Here is an 8,538-nt window from a genome sequence, read left to right as displayed (position 1 = left end):
AATCGGCTCAGTTTGCTAATAGCAAATGCGATGTCAGGCCTCGTTGCGCTCGCTAGATACTGGAGTGAACCAACAATCTGAGAATATCTCAATTGATCTATAGCTGTGCCTTTAGACTATCGAATCAGCACACTAGAATCATATGGTGTTTGAGATGGTTTGCAGTCCGAATATCCAAAGCGACTTAACACCTTCTCGACATAATGGGATTGCAGAAGTGTAATCCCACCCTCATCATCTCTCAATAGCTTGATGTTCAAGATAACATCAGCCACTCCAAGGTCCTTCATCTCAAAGTTCTGAGATAGGAAAGTCTTAACCTCCTCGATCAACTTGAGATTAGTCCCAAATATCAGTATGTCATCAACATACAAACACAGTATAACTCCTTCGCCCCCACCATAGCGATAGTATAAACATTTTTCGGCCTCATTAACAACAAAGCCAACAGATGTCAATGTTTCATTAAACTTGTCATGCCATTGCTTAGGCGCTTGTCTCAGGCCATACAAAGATTTCACCAACTTACACACCTTTCATTCCTGACCATTTATCACAAAGCCATCAGGCTGTTGCATATAGATCTCCTCCTTTAGCTCTCCGTTCAGGAAAGCCGTCTTAACATCCATCTGATGAATGAGAAGACCATGTGAGGCCGCCAACGAGAGTAATACTCGAATGGTGGTCAGTCTGGCCACAGGTGAATAAGTGTCAAAGAAATCTTCTTCTTCTTTCTGGGCGTAGCCCTTGGCCACAGGCCTAGCCTTGTACTTTTCTATTGTATCGTCGGGCCTAAGCTTCTTCTTGAACACCCACTTGCATCCCAATGGTTTGCAACCATAAGGACGTTCAGTAAGCTCCCAAGTCCCATTAGCCATGATGGAATCCATCTCGCTACGGACCGCATCCTTCCAGTAGTCGGCTTCTGGAGATGCATACGCTTCTGAAATAGAAGTGGGATTATCCTCCATGAGGTATATGAAGAAATCATCACCAAAGGTCTTTACAGTCCTTTGTCTCTTGCCCCTACCAAGGGTTTCCTCATTATCCTCCTCAGGATTTTCATCATGTGTTTGTTTATAATATTCCATCGAAATGGCAGGTTCAGGAGTCTCCTCAGATTCCTGTCTAGAAGTGCTTTGTACATCTCTCATGGGGAAAATGTCCTCAAAGAATGTAGCATCCTTAGACTCCATAATTGTACCGACCATCATGTCAGGTACCTCAGATTTCACTACTAGAAATCTATAGCCAACACTATTCATAGCGTAGCCCAAATTAACACAGTCCACGGTCTTTGGTCCAAGCTTACGCTTTTGGGGATCGGCACATTAACTTTCGCCAAGCAGCCCCAAGTACGTAAGTACGAGAGTGTTGTCCTTCTCTTGGTCCACTTCTCATAAGGAGTGATCTCGTTATCCTTTGTCGGAACTTTATTCAGGACATGACATGATGTCATTATAGCCTCCCCCACCATGCCTTGGATAAACCCGATGTATCTAACATGGCGTTAACCAAATCAGTTAGAGTACGGATTTTCCAGTCGGCAACCCCGTTTGACTAGGGTGAGTAGGGAGGCGTCCTCTCGTGAATAATGTCGTGTTCCGCTCAAAAGGTATCAAACTCTTTCGAGAAGTACTCTCCACCAAGATCTGACCGGACTCATTTAATTTTCTTTTCAAGTTGATTCTCAACTTCTGCCTTATAGATTTTGAAGTAGTGTAGAGCCTCATCTTTAGTATTTAACAGATACACATAGAAATATCTAGTGGAATCATCTATCAAAGTCATGAAATATTTCTTTCCACCTTTAGTCAACACACCATTCATCTCACAAAGATCAGAATGTATGAGTTCCAATGGCGCCAAGTGTCTCTCCTATGCTGCCTTGTGAGGCTTGCGAGGTTGCTTAGATTGCACACACGAATGGCACTTAGAACCTTTGGCTAAAGTGAAACTCGGGATTAAATTCGATTTTGCTAGCCGTGTCATAACGCCGAAACTAATGTGACAAAGACGTGAATGCCAGACTTCAGATTCATTAACACTCAAATGAATATTGTTCACGACTTTATTACATAGATCTGCAAGAGAAAGGCGGAACATGCCTCCGCATTCATAACCCTTTCCAACAAATAGTCCATATTTCGTAACAACTAATTTATTAGACTCGAATACCAACTTAAACCCTTCTCTACATAGAAGGGAGCCACTAACGAGGTTCTTCTTGATGGCGGGGACATGCTGCACGTTCTTCAGCTGCACGATCCTTCCCAAAGTAAACTTCAGATCGACCGTGCCAACACCAAGAACAGAAGCACTCGCGCCATTCCCCATCAGTACGGACCCGTGACCTGTGGCCTAGTAAGAAGAAAACAATGAAATGTCAGCACACACATGAACACCTGCACCTGTTTCGACCCACCAATCGGTGGATGGCCAAAATGAAAATACAGCAAATAAATTACCGTACCCAGATGCAGCACTCTCATTATTGCTCAGAAGCATATTGACAGACTTGGAGTCCTGCCCTGACTTCTTGTACTTGTTTGGGCACTTGTTGGCCCAATGTTCAACTGAACCACAAGTAAAGCAGCCCTCATATTTCTTGTTCTTCTTGAAGGTCTTCTTACCCTTCTTCTTAAAGTCGGCACTCTGTTGTACACCGTTCTTTCCCTTGGGCTTGTGGGAATTGGAGTTCTTCTGATGCACCATATTGGCCACAGAAGTTCCTTCGACCCCTTTTCGGTGCGAGTCCTTTGCCCTTGAATTCTGCTCAACACTCAGATGGCCAATGATATCCTCCACAGAGAATTCATGCCTCTGATGTTTCAAAGTGGTGGCAATGTTCCTCCAGGAATTGGGGAGCTTAGCGATTATGCAGCCCGCGACAAACTTGCCCGGTAACTCGCACTTAAGAAGCTCAAGCTCCTTAACAATGCATATTATCTCATGAGCCTGCTCCAACACAGGACGGTTTTCAACAATCTTGTAATCGTGGAACTGCTCTATAATACACATCTCGCTCCCTGCATCGGCCGCCCCGAACTTAGATTCGAGCGCCTCCCACAAGTGTTAGGCAGACCGCACATGCAAATATGCGTCAACCAACTTATCTCCAATCACGCTCAGAACTGCCCCGGGAACACGACAGTGGCCTCCTTGAACGCCTTCTCCTGTTCAGGAGCGATCGTTCCTGTGGGAGTTACACCGGCGACCCAGAACACGTTCATGGCCGTGAGCCATAAGGTGGTTTTAGTCTGCCAACGCTTAAAGTACGTCCCCGTAAACGGGGACGGTTTCAGTGCAGCAGCAAAACAAAATTCGAAAAACTCCTACACATATTAGGTTTTTGGATTGATGAGTAAATAGGCAGTTTTTCGATTAAATTAATCCATGAATAAATCATGAGCATGACATGGACAGCATTGATAACACACTGATTACGATCTAACAGAGCATGTACTACGCACATAGTAGAAACATCTACGCATATTGCTAGTACTGCTACAACAGAAAGAAACACGAGAGGGATAAACAATGTATACCCTCCAATCGGTCACGCGGCGGCGGTGGCGGTGGCAGCAGCCGCGGCATCCTCAGCGGCCTTCTTGTCGGCCTTGGCCTTCTCAGCGGCGGCACGGTCGGCGTCGGCCGACATGGTGATGACGAAGGTGATACAGACGTAGATGAACAGAAGCGAGCAGTCGCGTAGTCGCTACCCAAAAACCTAATCGCCCCTTCTTGTCGGCCTCGGCCTTCTCAGCGGCGGCTCGGTCGGCGTTGGTCGACTTGGTGATGACGAAGGTGATGCGGACGTAGATGAACAGAAGCGAGAAGTCGCGTAATCGCTACCCAAAAACCTAATCGCCCCTATCCCGTACAGGATCCCGAGAGGCGGGGTTTCGGAGGCCTGCTCTCCCGTCAACCGTGTACGCGGTGAACGGGACGGAGTCGCCGGCGGCAGCAGCAGGAGAGGAAAAACGTGGGCGTGGAGGCGGAGATGGAGATGCGTTCTGTTTTCGCGGCAGCTAGGGTTGGCAGCGCCCAACATATATATGTGTGGCCGCGCGTGGAGAAACGTGGGCTGAACCCACGTCCAAGTCGATAGCCCATTATCCGACGTCTCAAATGGTGGCCCTACCTATCAAAGACTCTCCGTTCCTGACCGGCAAAAACAAGCGCATAGGAGTGAGCTCGGCTCGGCTCAATCCCGCAACCCGCGGCGCGGCGCGGCGCATCGTGACGAGGCGTGGCGTGGCGAGGCGAGCGGAGGAGGAGGAGTGCGCGAGGGCTTCTTTTCTTCTCAAGCTCCAATAGCATGAGGGAGAGAATCCCTTATAAACCACTCCAACTCTCCTTCCACTTCCAGGGTGGGACTAAACTTCCCACCACCTTGTCATGCCACCTACATGGGCCCTTAAAGATTAGATCTGAAATTGTCATATGGGCTCTAGGCCCATCTCATATTTCAACAATCCCCCACCAGATCTCAGGGGGCCACTTGTCCTTTGTTCCAAACGCTGTTTTGATATACCAGCATCTCAGTGGAGACCGATTAAGGTTGAGCTCCAGCTAGACCAAGTAGTTACACTCCTTCACAACTAAACAATGGACTATGCCTTGAATTGTCAGTTTGGCGTCAAGAAGTTTCACCACAAGTCTCACTGATACGAGGCTGCCGAAGGCCGACCCCTCGAGTGGAGCATATTAGTCACACTCCTGGCCTGTTCATGAGCTTGCTAGAGATCACCCCAATCTCATAGACTGTGACCAGCAGTCGGGCTCATATAGGTGTGTTCCTTCAAAGATCGCTCTGTAGGATAGCATCTTGCTTATACATATAAGCCTTGGAACACATTAAGACAGTAGTCATCCTTCCATACAGTTTCCGAGAGTATTGCATCTCCAACGGAGTGGGTTAGTAAAGTTACTCTCCTCAGTTCGTCGCTGGCTTGTTTTCCCAGGTCCTACTTCACAGGATCTCCGATCACATAGGTTGGGTTACTACCATGGCAACTCATGTGGGTCTCATACCCATCTCCCTTGTTGCGCTATCTATCACAACACGTGATAACCCTTTAGTGAAGGGATCTGCCAGATTCTTAGCTGTTTGGATATAATCCAACGCTATCACTCCGGAGTTTCTCAATTTTCTGACAGCTTTCAATCTCATTCTTATGTGTTTGTTGGACTTCATGTTGTCCTTTGAACTCTTCACTTTGATAATAACTGTTTGATTGTCGCAGTTCATAAGGATGGCCGGAACCGGCTTCTCAACCACTGGCAAGTCCATCAACAGATCTCGAAGCCATTCTGCTTCGCCACCCGATGTGTCTAATGCTGTTAATTCTGCTTCCATTGTCGATCTTGTTAAGATCGTTTGCTTGCAAGTCTTCCAGGAAACAGCACCACCTCCAAGAGTAAACATATACCCAGTTGTGGCCTTCATCTCATCAGCATCAGAGATCCAATTCACATCACTATACCCTTCAAGTACCAACAGGTATCCGGTATAGTGAAGTCCATAGTTCATAGTACCTTTCAGATAGCGCATAACTCTCTCAAGAGCACGCCAATGTACATCACCCGGTTTGGAAACAAATCGGCTCGGTTTGCTAATAGCAAATGCGATATTAGGCCTCGTTGCACTCGCTAGATACTGGAGTGAACCAACAATCTGAGAGTATCACAATTGATCTATAGCTGTGCCTTTAGACTTTCGAATCAGCACACTAGAATCATATGGTGTTTGAGATGGTTTGCAGTCCGAATATCCAAAGCGACTTAACACCTTCTCGACATAATGGGATTGCAGAAGTGTAATCCCACCCTCATCATCTCTCAATAGCTTGATGTTCAAGATAACATCAGCCACTCCAAGGTCCTTCATCTCAAAGTTCTGAGATAGGAAAGTCTTAACCTCCTCGATCAACTTGAGATTAGTCCCAAATATCAGTATGTCAACAACATACAAACACAGTATAACTCCTTCGCCCCCACCATAGCGATAGTATACACATTTGTCGGCCTCATTAACAACAAAGCCAATAGATGTCAATGTTTCATTAAACTTGTCATGCCATTGCTTAGGCGCTTGTCTCAGGCCATACAAAGATTTCACCAACTTACACACCTTTCCTTCCTGACCATTTATCACAAAGCCATCAGGCTGTTGCATATAGATCTCCTCCTTTAGCTCTCTTCAGGAAAGCCGTCTTAACATCCATCTGATGAATGAGAAGACCATGTGAGGCCGCCAACGAGAGTAATACTCGAATGGTGGTCAGTCTGGCCACAGGTGAATAAGTGCCAAAGAAATCTTCTTCTTCTTTCTGGGCGTAGCCCTTGGCCACAGGCCTAGCCTAGTACTTTTCTATTGTATCGTCGGGCCTAAGCTTCTTCTTGAACACCCACTTGCATCCCAATGGTTTGCAACCATAAGGACGTTCAGTAAGCTCCCAAGTCCCGTTAGCCATGATGGTATCCATCTCGCTACGGACCGCATCCTTCCAGTAGTCGGCTTCTGGAGATGCATACGCTTCTGAAATAGAAGTGGGATTATCCTCCATGAGGTATATGAAGAAATCATCACCAAAGGTCTTTACAGTCCTTTGTCTCTTGCCCCTACCAAGGGTTTCCTCATTATCCTCCTCGGGATTTTCATCATGTGTTTGTTTATAATATTCCATCGAAATGGCAGGTTCAGGAGTCTCCTCAGATTCCTGTCTAGAAGTGCTTTGTACATCTCTCATGGGGAAAATGTCCTCAAAGAATGTAGCATCCTTAGACTCCATAATTGTACCGACCTTCATGTCAGGTACCTCAGATTTCACTACTAGAAATCTATAGCCAACACTATTCATAGCGTAGCCCAAATTAACACAGTCCACGGTCTTTGGTCCAAGCTTACGCTTTTTGGGGATCGGCACATTAACTTTCGCCAAGCAGCCCCAAGTACGTAAGTACGAGAGTGTTGTCCTTCTCTTGGTCCACTTCTCATAAGGAGTGATCTCGTTATCCTTTGTCGGAACTTTATTCAGGACATGACATGATGTCATTATAGCCTCCCCCACCATGCCTTGGATAAACCCGATGTATCTAACATGGCGTTAACCAAATCAGTTAGAGTACGGTTTTTCCGCTCGGCATCCCCGTTTGACTGGGGAGAGTAGGGAGGCGTCCTCTCGTGAATAATGCTGTGTTCCGCACAAAAGGCATCAAACTCTTTCGAGAAGTACTCTCCACCACGATCTGACCGGACTCGTTTAATTTTCTTTTCAAGTTGATTCTCAACTTCTGCCTTATAGATTTTGAAGCAGTGTAGAGCCTCATCTTTAGTATTTAACAGATACACATAGCAATATCTAGTGGAATCATCTATCAAAGTCATGAAATATTTCTTTCCACCTTTAGTCAACACACCATTCATCTCACAAAGATCAGAATGTATGAGTTCCAATGGCGCCAAGTGTCTCTGCTCTGCTGCCTTGTGAGCCTTGTGAGGTTGCTTAGATTGCACACACGAATGGCACTTAGAACCTTTGGCTAAAGTGAAACTCGGGATTAAATTCGATTTTGCTAGCCGCGTCATAACGCCGAAACTAATGTGACAAAGACGTGAATGCCAGACTTCAGATTCATTAACACTCAGATGAATATTGTTCACGACTTTATTACATAGATCTGCAAGAGAAAGGCGGAACATGCCTCCGCATTCATAACCCTTTCCAACAAATAATCCATATTTCGTAAAAACTAATTTATTAGACTCGAACACCAACTTAAACCCTTCTCTACATAGAAGGGAGCCACTAACGAGGTTCTTCTTGATGGCGGGGACATGCTGCACGTTCTTCAGCTGCACGATCCTTCCCGAAGTAAACTTCAGATCGACCGTGCCAACACCAAGAACAGAAGCACTCGCGCCATTCCCCATCAGTACGGACCCATGACCTGTGGCCTGGTAAGAAGAAATCAATGAAATGTCAGCACACACATGAACACCTGCACCTGTGTCGACCGACCAATCGGTGGACGGCCAAACTGAAAATACAGTAAATAAATTACCGTACCCAGATGCACCACTCTCATTGTTGCTCACAAGCATATTGAGAGACTTGGAGTCCTGCCCTGACTTCTTGTACTTGTTTGGGCACTTGTTGGCCCAATGTTCAACCGAACCACAAGTAAAGCAGCCCTCATCCTTCTTGTTCTTCTTGAAGGTCTTCTTACCCTTCTTCTTAAAGTCGGCACTCTGTTGTACACCGTTCTTTCCCTTGGGCTTGTAGGAATTGGAGTTCTTCTGATGCACCATATTGGCCACAGAAGTTCCTTCGACCCCTTTTCGGTGCGAGTCCTTCGCCCTTGAATTCTGCTCAACACTCAGATGGCCAATGACATCCTCCACAGAGAATTCACGCCTCTGATGTTTCAGAGTGGTGGCAAAGTTCCTCCAGGAATTGGGGAGCTTAGTGATTACGTAGCCCGCGACAAACTTTCCCGGTAACTCGCACTTAAGAAGCTCAAGCTCCTTAA

Source organism: Aegilops tauschii, chromosome 5 (assembly GCF_002575655.3).
Source record: "Aegilops tauschii subsp. strangulata cultivar AL8/78 chromosome 5, Aet v6.0, whole genome shotgun sequence".
NCBI classification, from domain to species: Eukaryota; Viridiplantae; Streptophyta; class Magnoliopsida; order Poales; family Poaceae; genus Aegilops; species Aegilops tauschii.
This window is presented reverse-complemented; position numbering follows the sequence as displayed.